Source organism: Melopsittacus undulatus, chromosome 3 (genome assembly GCF_012275295.1).
Source record: "Melopsittacus undulatus isolate bMelUnd1 chromosome 3, bMelUnd1.mat.Z, whole genome shotgun sequence".
In the NCBI taxonomy this organism is placed as follows: domain Eukaryota; kingdom Metazoa; phylum Chordata; class Aves; order Psittaciformes; family Psittaculidae; genus Melopsittacus; species Melopsittacus undulatus.
The window spans coordinates 8135808-8155222 of record NC_047529.1 but is presented as its reverse complement, the minus strand read 5'-3'; the positions used below and the strand labels follow the sequence as shown (position 1 = coordinate 8155222).

At 40.3% G+C, this 19415-nt stretch overlaps 1 protein-coding gene across 4 annotated transcripts in view; it reads right to left on the bottom strand.

Moving 5' to 3' along the window:
* MACROD2 (mono-ADP ribosylhydrolase 2) overlaps window positions 1-19415 on the bottom strand; it is an 882506-nt gene that overhangs the window by 182601 nt on the left and 680490 nt on the right. The gene's annotated exons all lie outside the window — the stretch shown is intronic.

Sequence of the window (19415 nt, the reverse complement as noted above, 5' to 3'; positions counted from 1 at the left end):
CACAATATGAGGATATAATGCACTGTGTACCTTATAAATAGGTGCCCCTCAAGATTTTGGCAGTATTGAAAAACCCTCCTGAAAGCAAACATAAAGTAAGCGGAGACACAGAATCACAGAGAAGCGGCATAAAACAAGGGAAACTTGTTTGTATGACAAGTAATGAAACCAACCTCCAGGAACAGAAAAGGATAGCCCTGGAAGAAACACCGCAACAAAAAAATGCACAATATCAGCCCACAAATTCTCGCTCTCCCATAAAACTGCCATTGCTAACTTTATCATGTTTACATGGGATACTGGCATGAGTTTAAAGGAAATATTCACTATACTATATATAGTTGGCAAGAAAAAAGGTTTTCTCCAAAGCTTCTGGGAGCTTATGTTTTTCTGAATACATGGAATAAAAGTAGCGATTTGTGCCATTAGAATATATATTATTCTAAAATGTGTCTGCCTAGCTCAATCAGATTTCTTCATTTAAAAATCTAATGCAATGTAATTTTATTCAACTTTGTCGAAGTGAAATAGAACCCATGAATAACCTCTTTCAAATCTCTGCCATGAGAGCAAGTTCTCTAAATGTTATTCTGAAGTACGAGATAATGACTCCCAGCATCTAAACCCCAAACCACTTGTGAAAATTCAGCCTTTCAAAGTGCTCTAACTCTATTACTTCCAGCTGCTTGCATCTGCCCAAATGTACTGAATCTCACACACAAAGCCCGTAAATCAAAGGAGGAAAGTGGAGGAAAACGAGAGTAACAGAACTCTAAAAGACACATACTGAAAAATAATTTGCTGCTATTAGGGTCTACTGAATCCTACGTAGTTTCAAAAACACCACCAGCACTGGAGTTCCTAGACAGCTCTTTCTACAAAAGAAGCCATTTCAGTCTTAAACATGCCTTATATTTCAAAGTAATTTTCCCTCTAAACCTGCCCATTACCACAGTCAAGAATGATTCGCAGAGAAGTCTCCCAGTAAACATATCTCCTCAGGCATGACACTTTAAATATCTGCATATATACATATACACACACACACATATATATATATATATATATATAACAAGTAGCATAAGACAGCTGAAACTGTCTTTCACACTACAAAGACAACATATTTTATAGAGGAAGCTTAAATACATATATAGCCAGTTCAGGTAACCTGCCCTTCCCTCATCAGATGCAAAGGGGTCAATAAAAAGCAACCTCACATTTCAGTAACTTTGAAGACAAACACTTAACAAACACATACAGTTTCTGATGCTTTCTGATTTGAAGTATCAGACCACAGACTAGCAAATGCTCTCGATTCTGTTAAAACACTTCAAGATTTTTTTAATGTGTTTTAATACTTTTCCAGCCTTCCTGCTTATTTGGATTGCAAGAAACTGTGATTGCAGTTTCTTTACTCCCTTTGGTTAGGTTTATTTTTGACAAATATAGAACTGTGATAAAGCCACATGCAGATACACTCACTAGAACTGGAGTAATTTCCCTTTCTCTCAAAGACTTTTGTCCTTCCATCACCAGAGCCAAGGACACTTGTTTCATTTGGTAAAGTCAGCAGTACTCTCCTTCCCTTTCTGCCTGGCCACTGCAGAACAACCTCTCTCCCACACATGTAAAAGGTCAATATTGGATATTCCTCTCTGCCATTGAATAGTACAGTCCATTTCTTTTCTCTTTTAATTTTTTCCATAGAACTTCATTTTCGACTCCAGTCAAAGGAAAACATCAAATACAACAAAATACAAAGCTACTTTTTAAAGTATCTTCATAGGTCTCATTTTTTAAATCATAATGGTACCTTTTATTATCCCAAATTAATTAGTTAATTTAATTATATAACTGTCTTCAGAGGCAGGCACGTATGTCCATTTTCTAGATAAATCATATAGATGGCCTAGTTTCCTTTAAACTTCCCTATATTTTGCCAAATGTGGCAAAATGCTTTGAAGTACAGCTAAACACAGGAAATAAACCTGCAGTTTTACTGAAACCAAAGAATTCTCTATAAAATTCAATGGGAATAAGATTTCAGTTTAAGGGCAGGCCTTGAACTGAGAACAAATTAAAACCACAGAGATACTGAAGAACAAACCAGGTTGAGCATAGATTATACCAAGGATGACCAATCTGCTTTGAATATATACCAGCAGACTTTGCCAGACCTCATTGCTAGCTCCTGTGCCTCTATATGCTGTGTGTACACAGTCATTCTTTCAGACATTTGTCCCAGTTAAAAATGGGACCATTTCACACAAAAGATGCTTGGTGAGGATCTTAGACCTGACACATTTCCCACCTAACTCTTAACTGCTGCAGATTCTTCCAAATTAACTAATATGCCCAGGTGGAGATGCTCTATATAATTCCTTTTATTGGAATCTAAACAGTAGGTAATGACAAAAGTGTTAGGACACAATATTAAATAACTCCACTGATTCTTTTCTCATTAAAACTGAACATCAACAGACTTGTGGTTAGAGAATACACTTCAACCTGAATTGAGATGGCAATCTACGAGAATTTAATGAAATAACTGACCTCAACGAATCAAGTGTCAGAAATATGGGTTCCTCTCCAAGCTGCCTGTGCATCCCACCCGCATACCCTATGGGAAATCATCCTTTCCTCACTTTGCTTCTGAATGGTCTTCCCGCAAGAGGACCATTTTAAAAACCTGTGCTTTTGAAGAAAGCAAAGTACAAGCATGACTTACACCACTTGCCCTTTTATTCCCTCATCTTCATATTTTAGGCTGGTTTCCACATAAAGTAGTTACCATTTCTGTAGTAAGAAAACAAAAAGATCCCTGTCCTCACTATTCCGAGCATTACATATTTTGTTTTACAGCTTTGAGTTCTGGTAGAAAGTAGAGCTTCATTATCTTACTAGTTCTGTTAGTAAGGGGCAGTTGTTAAGGTAATTAGGAGACTAAAATTCGGAGGAAAAAAAATATTATCAACTTCACCCTGCTACACTGGCAAAATACAAAGAGGTAAGCTCTTACTTACACTTCCCTACCATTAGCTCTGCCAAAGGAATCTGTATGTGTTTGAGCCTTAGAAGGAACTCTGAAGGAATAAAGAAGGTATATCACAACCTTTCCCAAATCCACTCTGTGCAGAGCCACTCATTCAATCTCCCGCCTGGGCTCTGGCAGACTCTTGGTAGAGTCTTGGTAGAGCTAAGCCCCACCAGTGAGACTGATGGCTTATATCAAACATGGTCAAAACTTCACAGTGACTCAGTGGTTGAAATGCAGAATGAGCCAAATCCTCAGCACATTTGAGCTGATGGGGTCTGGGATGTGACCTGTTCCTTTGACAGCTTGATCCTGCCTCTAAACTGGCAGGACTGCTCCCATGTGCTTCCTACCCAGGCAGGACAAAGAGCAGGTATCACAAAGCCAATATGCTCGATATATATGCTGACAGTGAGAAGACTCTTTGGGAGCTACATTAAGAATGATAACCATGAGTTGTGCTTTGTTACAGTCACTTACTAGCAAATATTCATGTGGTGTAGAGCAAGTACTTAAAGAAGTGGAAGAGAATAGTATCTTTAAAAGCCAGCCCACATGGTATCCACTACAAATTGCTCAACATTAAACAAAAGACACACTAAAATGACAGTAACGTATCCCAAAAACTATCAGGCCAATGGGTTAAATTTGAAATTTTATGGTGGGATTTGTAATAGGAAAATAAGTAGTGTCTCACCTAGGTAAATCAGACAGTAAACCCTAGGTAAACTAGACTAGGAGGTGAAAAGAAAGTTGCAAAGACAGATGAATGATGTAGCCAATATGGGAGATGAAGATTTTTAACTAGAAAATCTGAGAAAAACTAATGCTGATTCAAAAACTGCCTTTTAGAGTCATTCCATAGAAACGGATGCAGGTCCACAGTGTTTAACACTGTGCTAAAAGAGGAAGGACAAATACTTGCAGATAAGTACTCTGATTGACAGAAAATGGAGAAGTCATTTCTCATGCTGATAAGAGTATTCAGAAGGGAGGTATCAGGAAAAATGAAATGAATGCGGGAATGCAGTGTGTGCTAGAATGGCTGAAAAAGCAATGCCTTCTTCAGGCCTTGGCTCTGAAAAGAGGAGTTAAAATCAGAGTTCCTGGGAGCATGAAACCAAAGAAAGGGTTTCTCAAAAATATAATAAACATTTTACCTAATATTGAACTGGAATCATTGCTATTGTGTGCGGCAAACATCAAGTTATATAATCAAATCAGCAGCCAATTGGTTTGGAAAAGAAAGCTGATACACTTCAGCTTAAATCAATCTTTTTTCTTTTCTCATGCTCTCTGCCCCTCATATTACTTAGAGCACTGTTACGTGGTAGACAGGTCATCCTCTTCTTGGGCACTTTCTTTTTTTCTTCTACTTTTTAACATGCCAAGTGAGATACAGAAAAGGTGCACTTCATCTTGTCAGGTTGTGTCTTATCCTTGCTAACATCCAGAAAATAGAGAAGCCCTGTCTAAAAGAAATAACAAGTGGCCTCATGTGAAGCCTAAAATGTCAGCATGAAACATGAAAGCTTCTTTTCTGCACAGTTTTCACCATAAGATATCAAGGCTTCCAAAGCTTCCAATTTCAAATAGAAAAGGAGGGATTAGAGCCACAAGACATTCACCTGAATTCATTCACTTGCAATCTGCTTCCATGCTCAGGATCTCAGTCTTTAAGAGTATGTGGGCAACATCAACAAGCTCCTACAGGGAAAAGCCCACACTGCACTGCAGAGTATGATAAGAGTTGTTCTTTATTTAGCTTCAAAGGTAAGGCAGATAAACATTTACAAGATTAGCTCAGCACAGTTAACACAAGACTTCTGGGAATCTTGTAAATGTAAAGTTAGAGATGTCACCCTGGAAAAACCATTCCTCAAGTGGAAGCAAATTAAATGAGTGTTTTCTCTCTAAATTAACAGATTTCATGGTGTGCTCCTGGCAAATGAGCCTGAAGTTTCAGAGTCACTTTAAGAGTTAAACTACTGCTTTATTCAGATTTACTTGCAGCCTCTTTGAAAATACTAAATCCTTTTCAACCATATACATATGCAGCCAAACGTCTAATTATATTTTGCCATACAAAGTAGGATGAAATAAACATTCATTTAAAATATCATTATCTTAATTATGGTAATGGCTTCAGGAGAAACCCACAGAATTATGGCTGATGATATTAGTCTGCTCAGTCTTAGAAAATAATACACACCCAACAGCTACATAGATCTAATAATAATCAGAAACAGCAGAGCAGAAAAGTAACTATAGCTTGAGCCATCCTGACAATTTAGTGAATGTTGCTAAAACTAGTGGATAAAGATGCCCTGTTTTCAAAGGAATTGGAGCTCAGCCTAGATTCTTAAGTAAGTCAAAAGAAGGCGGCTTCTTATTGTTATCCTGGGAACATACATGTTGGTTTCCCAGCTACTAACATGCTCCCTGGCTCTGTAGTTCACGACGGAACGAGGCCAACTCCCATAGACTAGAAATCCAGAAATGCCCTTCAGGAGTTTTCCAGCCTGTAAGCAATGGGCTGCACTTCAGCATTAAAGATGATGGAAGAGGAAACAAAAATAGGAGAGCAAGGAGATGGAAAAATTTTGCATACAGATAAACATGAAGGATCTATGACTAGAGGAAAGGGAGGGGGAAAGGAATTAGGAATGCCTTTATCTTCGTAGATAATGCTGCTTTGCCCCTGATCTAGTGTCACTGTACTGTGCTTCTGGCAACTGCACCCTGAGTTAATAAAGAATGAATAAGATAACCACATGTCATCTATTTCTGACTCTGAGACTTGATTTCTTTCCTTGTAATAACAATAGTATTGGCTGCAGGTCTTAAAAAATAATTATCATTTCAGTTCACTTTAGATTGATGATGGTTTCTTTGCTGCAGCAAAACAGGTCCAGGACCACCATCTGTGTGCAGTGCACTACCCAGGGACATGCACTGGACAACCAGTGCATGTTCAGCCCTGTTTTCCCACAATTCCTGAGTAAATCTGATGTTCCCAGGGTGCCTCAGAGGAATTGTACTGTTTATGCAAAACTCCCTCAAATATGTGCTCTTACTGGGAATTAATGAAAAGACGCAGCTGTGACTCTTGCTAGGAAAAGGAAAGGCCTTTGATCATATCACACAAATGGATGCAGTGTCACCACATTTCAGAGAAAGACTGTCAGTTTACATGCTATGGGATTTCTGAACCTGAGAGCACGTAAATACCTCGATTTTGGTGTCACCTGCAAGTGACAAATACCTGCTTATTATAAAAAGAGCATAATAGCTGCTAACAAATAGTTAATAAAAATGGCTTTGTTTTGTTTCTTCAGTGATGAATATGCACCAAGAATACACATTTTTCTTCTCTGCCTTCCAAGGACTTACACTGAACTGCAGAAAGTAGACTAGTCTGCCTCATATAGATAATGATGAGATTTTATGCTTCCAGCAGCAAATCTCAGCCTGTTGTTCTTAGAATGAAGAACAGCTGGTTATCTAAGAGGTGTATTTTCTGGATTGCCAGGGATGTTATGCATAGTGTACACAGCAAAGCATAAGGAGATACAGTCTTCTCACCATCTGGGAACATCCCCCTAGTGTCATTTAAAAATAGGTTATACAAAGGGGATGCTAATGGCAAAGATGGTGATAATAATGCCCAGGCAGAAACTCCTTCAGTTATCAACAGCCTGTCTGGCCCTGACAACAATAGCTGCTGCAGCACTTCAGAGGTCACTGGCACCGGCAAGGCTCACTGAAGAAAGATTGTGTGAATTTTACAGCCTCATTATAAGATAAGAGACAACAGATGGATGCAGAGAGATGTCAACTATTTTGTATTATGCCAAAGGATATTTTAGGGAAGGACTTCCAGGGTTCAACAAATTCCAACAAATGTTTTCAGGGAGAACAAGGGGAATAATTTGCAGGATGTGTAGAAGGTCTTATATTCTAACAGAGAGGCTGGTCCAGCTGAGGAGCTGGCTTCTCAGTGAAGAATCATATGGGAAAAGGCCACTGAAGTGACCACGTCCATCTGTTGTGCTAGAAAAAGGCAGTGCAAAAAAAAAAGTAAGGCAGTCAAAGCGAAAGGTAAAGATATGACCTTTACAGCAGCATCCTAAAAAGAAAAGAGACCACAAGTGAATCTGGGAGAGCCAAAGGAAAAATAAAGATAGCTGGAAGCAAAATGTGGATGAACTTTGGACCAGAGTTTCAGCTGAGTGCCTAGCTGAAAAAAAAGAGAGTAAAAAAAGTGTGTATCTTGAAAACCTTCCAGCCTTAGGCACAGCATGGATTCAAGGTCCTAGAGAGAAGTAGCAGTGACCCCTCATTGCAGGGTAAGGGGCAGCAATTTAGATTGCAGAGACCAGTGAAGGAGACAGGGACACTTTGGGAAATGTGACTGTCGAGGAGCTGAAGCAAGGACTGAAGAACTGCAAACTTCATGCTTGGGTAGGAGAGAGCTGACCCTCATTTATGTGCTTTAAACAGGTTTCTGAGAAACAGACCAAAAATCCCGCACAACACCTGAAAACCCTTGTTCTGTCTCCCTCAAACAGTAACTGAGGTGACAGCACTGGTGCAGTTCTCCAGCTTCACAGAATTGTTGTACTTTGTTCTTACAAGAAATGGTTTCCTGAATGAAACTCCCTTAATGCCTTAAGCATTATATGCTTCAGTCAAAGATGCACAAAGAAAGTGAGGGGAGAGCGATGTATTTAAGGCAATTAGATATGAGATGACATAGCTGTCATTGCTCATTGACTTCCTTTGACAATATCTACTGCAAATGGCACAGATCCCTATGGAAGTCTTTCAGAAGCTCACACTATTTAATCTGACGGCATTTTAATTAGAAATAAGTGATATTTTCTTTAAACAGCCTGAGAACAGGGTGAACAACAACAATCCAGACAGTCTTAAAGCACTTGAGAATAAGGCTTTCAACAAGCGATACACTTTGCGCACGCTCACAAGCCATGTACATAGCTTGGCATGTCAGAAAACTTGAATGGCAAAATCAGGAATATGTTTTCAATGGCATGAACATGAATAGTGGGTGGTGTCTGATTCATTCTCCAAAGAATCCGAGTATCTTGTCTAGCTTAGAGGACAAAACAGGGGAGGGGAAGAAACAACCACATACACGCAGGAAAACCAACAAAAAAGCCATGTTTCGGGATATGTCTAGAACATAAAATCCTACCTAGCATATGTTTTATATATATATATATATGTTGTGGCATGTTATTGAACAGAAACATGCTGTGCCCATATGCTGCTTGCAAGGAGGTGACCCAGCCAGTAATTTGGGGAGAGTGTCTCTTCTACTGCCATCCTGTGGAAAAGCTCCAACAAAAATCAGCTTTGGGCAAACATCAAACAGGAGGTGAGGATGAAACCAACAGTAAAAAGCTCTAACCTTCAGCACTTGGTAATCAGCAAGTGGGTTTTCCAGGCCAAGGATGAAACAAGCCCCCATCTTCCTCCCATGCTGGCAGCCACGGTTCAGCACTGTAGTGTTTGCGATACAGAGCACATGACTTGGGCATTCAGCCACTGCCCTGCCTTTGTGCTCGCTCAGCCCTCATGCCTGCAGAAATCAGCTGGCAGGATTTTAGAGGGGGATGTACTTTCTGTGTTCAGTGTACATGTTTATCCAGGTTCTGCTTCATCCAGGCTACCCCTGGAGAGCCCAGAGTTGATTGTCTTTGGTAGATTCTCCAGCAACTCACAGCTTCAACAGCAGCTGGCCAGCGCCAGCCCAGGCAGCAAGCACAGAGAGTGCTGCTCTGCCAAGCAGAGGCATTAGACCTTTATCATTAGTTGCCACTTTTTTTCCCCATTTTGTGACAAATTCCAGGCAGCCAAAAGCGTATCAAGCAAAGACACAGTTTCCCCAGGTCCCTATGTTTATTCCAGCTGTGTGCCTCCTCCAGGAGAGGAAATACCTCACTTCTGAGTACAGCATCAAGCAAACACAGAGCTACAGAAAGCATTAGGGGTAAGGCTGCTGCTCGTTCTCTGGTTTCAGACTCCAAGATACAATCTCTGACACATGCTTTTAATAGTTAAGTAATTATTTCATAGCTTAAATATTGAGAAAGTGGGACATACGGATAAAAAAGTCCAAGCAGCTGAAACTAAAGATTAAATCAGTATTAACCAGTATTTTCTCCCATAACGGACCCAGTTGTGAAAGTTCTGCAGACTCCACTTCTAACTCAGCAGAATATTCATTTCTAACAGAAAAATCCTGCATAGAGAGATGCAGGCTGAACAGAAGGATTACAGGCACCGCAGAACTCTCTGGGATCTGTTTTCATCTCAAGCCCAGTATAGGTTCTGCTTCTTCGACAATTTTCAGTTCCCCCCTCCGTGCCGTGTTTCTCAGCAGCACAAGTCCTCTGGAGAAATCTTGCACAGATTGCTTGTACCAGTCCAGCCACAGGCTGAGCAATCTGTTCCTGGCTTTTTGTTTTGTTTTGCTTTTTTTCCTTCTTGGCAATGAGCTCTTTAAAGGTACCACAAGCTGTTCCCTTCTGCACCAGAGAACAAGAAATTGTCCTGAAGTTTTAAGTTCACCCTTTGAATTCCTACGTTTCACACCAAGAAGCGCACGCTCTGAGTGGATGTTTAGCTGAGCAGGAACACAGTAACAGACGTAGATTGCTACCAGCAATTTGAGCATTTATCATTTTTGACACAAGACCTTGCAAAAGTTACAGCCATACAGGAGTGTAATTTTGATAATAAATTGCAAAGTCAATTTCTAAAAAAATCTTTTCCCCTGCTATAAACCCCAGACCTTCCAGGAGTTTTCAGTACTTGTACCAAGCATCTTCATGTTATCCAATGACAAGTATGCGTAGCTCATGTATTTTCTTACATCTACCAACAGCAGTCTGCTTGCTTCCTGGTACTGCTAAGAGATGAGCAAAGAGCTTTGCCCTCAGGTACTTAAAGGGGCCAAGAAGAAATCTGGGGACAGACTACTTACACTGGCATGTGGTGACAGGACAAAGAGAATGGCTTTAAACTGACAAGAGGGGAGATTTAGATTAGACATTAGGAAGAAGCTCTTCCCAGTGAGGGTGCTGAGGCGCTCATACAGGTTGCCCAGAGAAGCTGTGGCTGCCCCATCCTTGGCTCAAGCCCAGGTTGGATGGGGTTTGGAGCAACCTGCTCTAGTGGAAGATGTCCCTGCCCACAGCAGGAAACGGATGAGCTGTGAGGTTTCTTCCAACCCAAACCAGTCTGGGATTTTACAATATGTAGCCGTCCATAGCATTGACTCCTTGCATTACACATGATGCAGAGAACTTCACATTCATCCCCACGAAAGAGACAAGAAAAGGCTATCAAAAATGCCTCAGAGGTTTCTAGGATAAAGAAAAGACTTGAAACATTATGCATCCCAGATTTCAAATGGATAATCGACACAATATTGTTGTAATATGAAAGGTTTTTGACCACCTCTGGTTTGTGTAAAGTCTGTGTTATTTCCCATTTTGCAGTGATTATCTGATTTAGAAACCCCAACAAGTCTGGGAGAGTGCCGGGAAGGACCCAAGCCAGCTGGAGTCACTGCCCCATGCATTGACCATGAAACTTCTCCTGTTACCGCCTGCTGTCTCTCAGGACGGAGCTCTTCACACACGGTCACAGAATCTTGTTTCATGCCCAATAAAAAGTGTATGGTTGTTGCTAGGGATTAACTGCTCTTGAAAAATGGAAGGATGAAAACCTGGGTAGCGAGAGAAAAACATTTCTAAGTATAGATGGCTTGTTCCTAATCCCATGGACCACAGGACATCTAACTGGCTTTACTGATCGGTGTCAAAAATAGGGAGGAAGCTGCTCCAATATTGCTGACAAAAAGCATGAGCTGGTTTTTAATGCAGAACCAGAGAAAAAAAGGAGAGTTGCCTTGAATAAATTACGTTAAATTCAGGTAACAACATGTGCTCATCAGACAATCCTCAAAGCCACAAATAATGCTCTTTTTTAACTCTTCATGTGTTCATTGCTACATCTCTGAGCATGCAGTTAAGAACCATTTACGCTGTACACTGTAAAGGGCACATGAAACTAAACAAAAGAAAATTTATTTCCCTTCTATTAGAAGGAAGGGCCAGTGATTGAGCATTGCTCCAAAACAGAATGGTAAGTTATAAAGCCTATTTGTTCATGGGGGTTTTCTTGGTGGGCTCTTTCTGGTGTTTTGGTTATTTTTTCTGTTCCCTCCCCAAGGCAGAAAAAGATATGCTTTTAATGGAAACGAAATTAAAAGGAACATGGATTTAATAATGGGAAATAGCAGAGGGAGAAAGTCACATAACTCAAAACTCATTTTGTGATATCCAAAACGTTTGGAAAATGTTTTATCTGCTTTAGAGAACTTTGAGCTGTACTAAGTTCCCCTACCCCTACCTTCAATTGTTAGCTTGCTAAATATTTTCCCAGAAGGAATATGAATTAAACATTAAAGGAAAAATTCCACTAAATACAGCCTAGAGAAAGCAGGTGCAGCTTGTAGAGAAGTGCCTGGCTCCAGTTCAACTTGACGGTGTAAATTACATCTCCAACATTCATATTGTTGGTATTAGATTAAATTAGGAGTGGATCCTATGAAATCCAAAAAGCGATGCTGATGTAAAAGTATGATAAGAGAAGGGATAGCTGGGAGTGGGGAAGGAATGATGAGAAAAAATGAGTAAGCATGGCAGACTAATGTAATGTATATGAACAAACAAACCCAGTATGAGTTATAGTCTCCATTAATTCTTTTCCTTCCTATATTTACTTTTTTTCTTGCCTAGAGGGAACGTAACATAAAGGAGAATTCCTTGGTTTAGATTATGGTTTTACTATCCAAAAAAAAGGAAAAAAATTCCTGAACCATCTGAATCTGAAGACTCCAGTAATGGGACCCATACATCACAGCAGGTTATCAAAATAAACTTTTATTCTGCTTTGCAGAGCTGGTTATTTCATAAGTGAAGACCTAGGAAGGGACCAGTGCTAAGCAGTGCTGCATGCCCCCTGCAAGGTGCTAAGTGCCTTCAATGTCCATTAAAGTAAGTGAGAATTGAGAGCAGCCAACACTTCACACAAGAGATGCTAAAATGCTTTGCAACACTGAGCTACAGATATGTCAGATCCTGAATGCTTGTTTTGCTGTTTTTTCCTTTTTAACAAGGTCCCCGTGATGCCACTTTCATCCCTGTTCTTCAGAGGTGAAGACAGCACTGGAAATGTGCTGCAGGCAGAACTATGCCATCTTAGAATCCCCTCTGGTTTTGTTCTCACTGGCACACACTGCTGTGCAGGAGTAGGGCTCCCCACACTACTGATGAGCACCATGGGAACCTGCTGAGCCGTGACAACAGCCAGAACAAAGTCAGAGATCTCTGTCCTCCCCAGCAGCAGTATTTGGCCTTTGAGCTCCAACACCTTTCCTTGCTCCTGAATGCTGGAATGTGCAGCAGGGACCTTGTAGGAGCCAAGTGCACACTCCACGCTGCAAATAGCACCTGCAGTGCATATTGCCCCTCTCCCTGCACAAGCACTGAGGTGGCAATGACCTGCTTCATCCATCCATCCATCCATCCATCCATCCATCCATCCATCCACCCATCAGCACCAGGCTGGGGGGAATTTGTTTATATACATCTGGTACATTCTTATCTTATTTGCTCAATGGCAAACAGCATGGGAAGAGTGATCTGCATTAATACCCCAGCTGCCCACGCACTTCCAACAAGGGAGGAAATCCCTGTTTGTGACATGGTACAGCTTAAACTGATGGACTGTGATCCCTTACTAGTCCAAACATACAAATTAGCAAACAAATGAACGTTCTATAAGCTGTCAGTTATAAATGCCTGGCTATAACTGAATGGGGCATTTTTAGAAGGAAATGCAGAAACATATATTGGCTGTGCTGGACAGCATAAAGCAAGGCACTTTCATCTTGTATTATCACAGCTTGTCACATTAACAGGACTACTCATTTCAATTTCTATGGTTTGGAGAAGCCAAAGGGAAACTTGCAGCTGATATAAAACCATGAAGTAGTCCCAGTAGCTTTAGAGCAGGCACAGTGTTTTCACAAAGCAAGTACAAGTGCTTCCTATGAATACAGAAAACACTGCCATGACAGGACTGACTTGCCAGGAGGAGACCCTGTGAAAGAAGGGGTAGACACAGGAGCTACTTCAGTGTGAATAAATTGACTCTAAACAATTTCTTGTCAACTGCTATTTTAATGATCAATTATACATTTCCTGCCATAATCCACAAAACAAAGGCAGCAGCAGTCAGACTCACTAAAAGAAACAGACCTTTAAAAGACAAGAAGTGACAAAATCCATTCCCTTAAAACACAGGAGGAGGGGAGGAGGGGGCAGGAAGAAAAAAAGAAAGGGAAAAGATAAAAAAGAATCATTTCTCCTCAATTTGACAATATTTCTTTTATATAAAGTTAGACCTAAGCAAAACATAGGATGGCATGATTTCAAATCACAGACTGCTTGATATGAAGTGATGGGGCATTGAAAATATCCCTGTCTAAAGCACTGGTTCTAACTAATTTATTTCAATTTAGTGCCTGCCGATACAAAGCTTCGTTAAATCTTTCCCCCCTTCAAATATCTGTCAAGGAACATAAAAAACTGCTCCTGTGCTTTTGTTTCTCTTTAGGAAATATCTGACTTAGAGTGGTAAATGGGAATTGGTGAGACGAGCGCAAAAATAATTGGGACCTGCATGATCTCTGTTGGTATGAACATCCCAAACCACAACCCAGACATTAATAATGTAAACTGCAAGGCTTTGGGAGGCTGAGAGCATCTCCTAGGATACGTACTGGCATCCAATCATGACCGTTTCAGAGACAGGCACCACTGGGAACGTGTGGATTTGGGAGGTGTATGAGTGCTAGGGCCACATGGGTCTGCTTGCGTTTTGAGTGACATTAGGCAAGTGCAAACTTGCAAACAGAAGAGGTGGTACACAGAGATGCTGAACAGCATTGGATGGGAACAGGTTTACATTGCTTGACTGTTGTAATGAAATGACATGCCAGAAAAAGGATTTGTTAAAAGGTAAGGAGAAGGACCACATTTCCAACACTGAAACACAGCCTGCACGTCCAGACCTAATGTCTTTTGGATTAAAAACAAGAGCAGTGGTCACATTGCCCCACAAGCAAGACCCTGATCTGAGAAAGCAATTCAAGTGTGTCATAGCTGTTCTGTTTGTTCACAGCCTGTGACAGTTATAACTAATTTAAACAGCCATAATGTAATAACCCACAACACACCAACCATAACAGTTTACCTACAATGCTCTGTTAAAACTCCTAGGGTGCTTTAGAAACCTTTAGCTACTAAAATCAAGCCTCTGATTCTCTTTAAGTCAGAATGATACCTGGCATCACATCTGTAATTGCCTGTGACCCCTCAGAAAGCCTCATGCAGCTCAGCAGCATGAAGAGCATGGCTTGGCTCTACCTTCTTTCTCCCCTGCAGCTAAGGGAGGAGAGGCTTGCCACACCACAAACCTACATTATTGGATTCAATTAAAGCTCTAGAGGGCAATTCCGCAGCCAGATCCTGACTAAGTGGCTGGAGACAAGCACATGATAGGAAAAAAACCAAACAAAAAGAGGCCCTTAACAACTGATTTTCTCCACTAACCCAAAGCAGGATGTGGAGAGTACTGACAAATAAAGTAAAAGTGAGAGAAAAATAATCTAGCTGCATGGGTTGAAAAACTGTACTTTGCAGAGTGCTCAGACTGCTTTAACCAGGAACTGGCCTTGAGTACTGGGAGCTGAAGGAACAGGAAGGATTTGCAGGGGTAAGTACAGAGCAGTGCTGTGGAAGAGTCAGAGGTGTTCTGAAAACCTGACAGCATTAGCTTTGGTTTTAAGGATAACTGTTAAGCAGCTGCTTAAACGGGCTCAGTCACAACACAGCACAAGAAACGAAACCTCTCTCAGACTGCAGGGATGAACTAATACAAATGAAAGAACAAAAACCCATTTTCTCATTTTGTGACATTTTTTCCTATTTTTTTAATTATTGTAAAGGTAATGTGTGAATATAAAATCCAGGTATAAGCCACCCTGAATGCAGGGTGAATGTCAGGAACGCTCAACACACTAAGTCTGTTTATGATAAGCAGCATAAGAAAAAAGCATTTTAGCAATTGCTACCATACCCAAATACACAATCAATCAGAGACTGTTTACTATCATGGGACAGGTGTCCTCATATCAGCATGACAGATAGGAGTTATGACTTTACACGTACACCAGGGGTGTATATGTTTCTACATACTGTAGCTGAGATTACACTGGTAATCAGGGGTCCTACAACACAGGATGCTATTTGTCAAGACAACAAAAATAGTAAAGGTTATGAAGTAAATTCTGACCTTCAGGAGCTGATGACACGATTCCCATTTGAGTCAACAGAGCTGGAGTGCACCTGCAGTCCCTGCTGCAAAAAGCTTGTGAATTAGATTCATAGCAACAGCATAAATGGAGTGGCATGAAAATGGTTGGACAGTAGGATGAGTTGAATGCAAAATGAATATGTCTACATAATATGTATCATACATAATATATATATATATATATATATATATATATGAATCAAAATGGATTGGCAATTTTCAGTGTACTAGTATTTTATAAATCTTCTAGGTGAGTTGAGTTCAATGTGTGCATTTTACCTCCTAAGCAATGAGAGATAAGTAATGGATTATGAAGATAGAAGCGATTTTCAATTCACTTAAGTTCTTCATGTGATAAGGCTAAAGAAAGCATTCAATTATGGTGCAACATTCAGGTTAACATGGAGATAACAATGGGCATGTGCTTGTTACCCAATTAGCTGAACAAAAGAAAAACGAGTATTTGCAAGGGGGAAAAGAAAGATTGGGTGAAAAATAATTAATCTTGAATACCTACAAAAGTGTAGGTGACACTTTGATAAGCTCACTCATTCCAATTGCAGAAGCAGTCTTTTTTGAGGAATTTGGTGCACTGGGATTTCTAGACACACACGCTCCTCATTCTTCCTTTCCCTTGAAGAAATGTGAGATTTTTCACAGCAATCTGCTCACTAATGAGAATTTAATGATTTAATATTATTTGTTGCTTGAGAGTGCTCTAATAAAGTGGAGGGTAGCAGCAAATCTAATGGAGAAAATAAGGCTGGTACATTCCTTTGCACATTACCTGTCAGTCTTTTTACTTTGATTAGTAGAAAGTAAGAAAATGTAATTAATTCTCACAGCCTACATGTAAATGACATCTTGCCTAGGGCAAATAAAGAGAGAATTTATCAGTGCTGTTCATATTTCTCTGCTCACGTGAAAGGCAAATGCCTCTTTTCAGAATGCTTATGCAGCAGCAAAATGAAGTAATCACTATTATTTATCATAAATACCACAAATACCTCTTCCATAGAGTTACATTGTTCCTGCAATGAATAGCACTTTCATTTCTTGAATAAGCGCAGGAGTGTGTCACGTTCCTCTGGATATTTACAGAAATGTATGTTAAGCACAAACGAAACTATTGCTGGTAAACATGTTTCTACAGAAAATGTTTATAGGAAAATGTTTTATTCCAACTATCATCTCTGCCCCTGTAAACATGAAGGGGAGGGAATACTGATAATGGCAAGCTTTTAACAGAGAGGAGTGCCTCAAGAACAGCATGGCAGCAAACCACCTTCCGGTAAAGCATGTAAAGCCACCTTGCCACTCCAGTACTCAGGTTCTTTCAAAGCTCTACGTGCTTCCACACTTGTGAGTTGCCAGGTTGTTAAGATCGCGTGCTCCAGTCAAGTGACAATGTCATCATCAGGTAGAGCTGGAGAGAAGGAAACCTGCAAACTAGTGGGTTATCACTAGGGAGAAACTGTTGTGTTCTGTTTACAATTCACTATTGCCTGTGCAGGCTTCTGCGTGGCTTAAAAACAGATTACAGTTACAGATTTTCAGGGCTCCCTTACATTAGTCTCTTTAAAAGCAGGGCAATTACTTTCTAGCACCAAACTCATCACCCAACACATTTTCTACAATGGTGATTTCAGGAGCCACTATTTCTGGGGATAAATGCCTGAAATATCTCAGGCTTTTCCATACTCTGTGTTTCAGGTGCTGCAGTGCTGTTTTTCAGAAGCCCAGTGACTGGAGAGTCTCTGACCTCTTACCAGCTAGTGAAATCTCAACTTTATTAGCTAAGATTTGGGGTAGAACAATGAGGATAGTCTACCAGTCACATTTAGTGTTGCTCCCCTTCCTCAGGAATAGAAAACCACCCAGAAAAAGGTCACTTCTAATGACTTGACTTAGGAGAAATTCCCTTCAGGGCAGTAGCCCTATATTGATGTAAAACATCTTAAATATTAAGGGTCACTCCTGAGTAAATACCCGCAAAACCATTCCAGCTTAGGTGATATGATAATCACCTGAGGAGTATTTGATATTAGCTTCTTAGCTGGTGCTGCTAAGTGTGCCTGTGACAGGAGCTGCTGAGCTAACTCAGCATATGAAATTAAGTGATAATTCTAAACACGGGTAGGAGAGAGCTAATTGGAAAGTCCCCTAGCATTAAACAATTCCCATCAGTCTTCAAAAGCATAGTATCAATCACAGCAACTGTTGCACTGCTCTTCCTTTTCTGACATTCTCCAAAGAGGAAATGGGAAAAGCGCAGAACATATAAATCATTTTGATATAAAAAGAAAGTGCTTAGGCAGCCATGTAATGAATCCCCAGCACTGTCATCTAGGTTAAAGGCCACAGAAAGTTTTTGTGAGGCCCTGAGTATAAACAGCATCGCATAATGGAAACCTGGTGTACAGCCTCACACAGCAATGTGAAACCCCATCTTGAACAAACACACAAGCTAAATTCTAAATAAACCCATAAACCAATAATCATAGTAAGATAAGGTCTAAAGCTGTGCATCTTATTCTGAATCTTACTTTGCTTTTTGCATCTTAGCAGCACATATCAGATTGCCGCTTACATTAGTCACTTGCAATCATTTCCATATTGTGAAAAATGTCTGGGCTGCTTTCAAACAGTCCTTCTTTCTTCCCCCTTTATAAGAAGGCAGGAACTGAAGCAATCAGTGGGACTCATGATCTGAAGGTGATGCTATCTCACACAGAAAGACTGCACATTAGCATTAACCATGAAAACCACCCAGAACAGTTACTAGATAAAGAATGAAATGGCTTGTGCCTTGTTCAGAACAGAACCATGCTCCTCTCTGTTAAAAAAACAATAGAAAAGAAAAAACCCCAGGTAGGGCTATTTTTAGAAATGAACAGGTTTTCTCCATCCTACTCAACACATGCCATCCTGGACAACTTGTAAGTTGTGTCAGCAAATGTTTGCTGTGGGCTCTGCAATACACTGTGTCTGTAATTGCCTTCTGAATATTTGTGTGTTTATGCTTTGTACACACTTATGTTCATTTAGAAGCAGCAGCTCCTCATGTGAACTTAGAGAGGATCGATACACTGAAATACATGATTCCAGGTGGGTTATGCCCTCCCATCCGTGGCCCTTCACTGCTCTGCCTGCCCCTCAATGACCAAAGGAACGGTTGACCAGGGTGTTTGGACTCATACTGCCAAAATCCACCTCTCTCACATTTAAGTGGGCATCTTAAACTGCTCTGGCTGTGGCTTTAGCCCTGTATGCATAAAGCTGGTTATAACGAGATACACACATATGCACATATGATGTCCTCAGTAACAATGGTTTGAGATTTAGCAGTGAAAATTAAGCTATAAAGGTTGTGCAAAGCAATGTAAAAGAATAACTGTTTGTTGGCTTGGAGGACCCTTGGAAGATACCTTGGCCAAAGCATGATGCAGAGCAACAGCCAGTTTCAATAAGCATGAACATATTAAGGTAAGCATTTTAAAAGATACAAGAATTTGACTTTACATAAAATTATGAGACTAAGTACTGATTGTTTTAAAATTAATATAACGATGCTGATTTCTAATACACTTTCGATCAAGCTGATAAATATTCATGCTACTTTCATGCTGTCACACAGAGATGAATGAACATGACATACAGCTCACCAAGAAGCAAAAATCTGAGCATTAAACGCATGCATTACAGAAAGGGTATTCAGCTATGACTAGATAACTCTAAGCTCCATTTAGTGTGGTTTAAGAAGAGATAGGCAAAAAGCCAAGGACATTTAATAACAACATTAACAAGGGCAACAAATTTTATTTCCTTTCTCTACAACCTAGGAGCCAATTCCATATTTTAGAAGGTATAAAGATTCCTCTAAGCTATGGACATCAATGTAGCG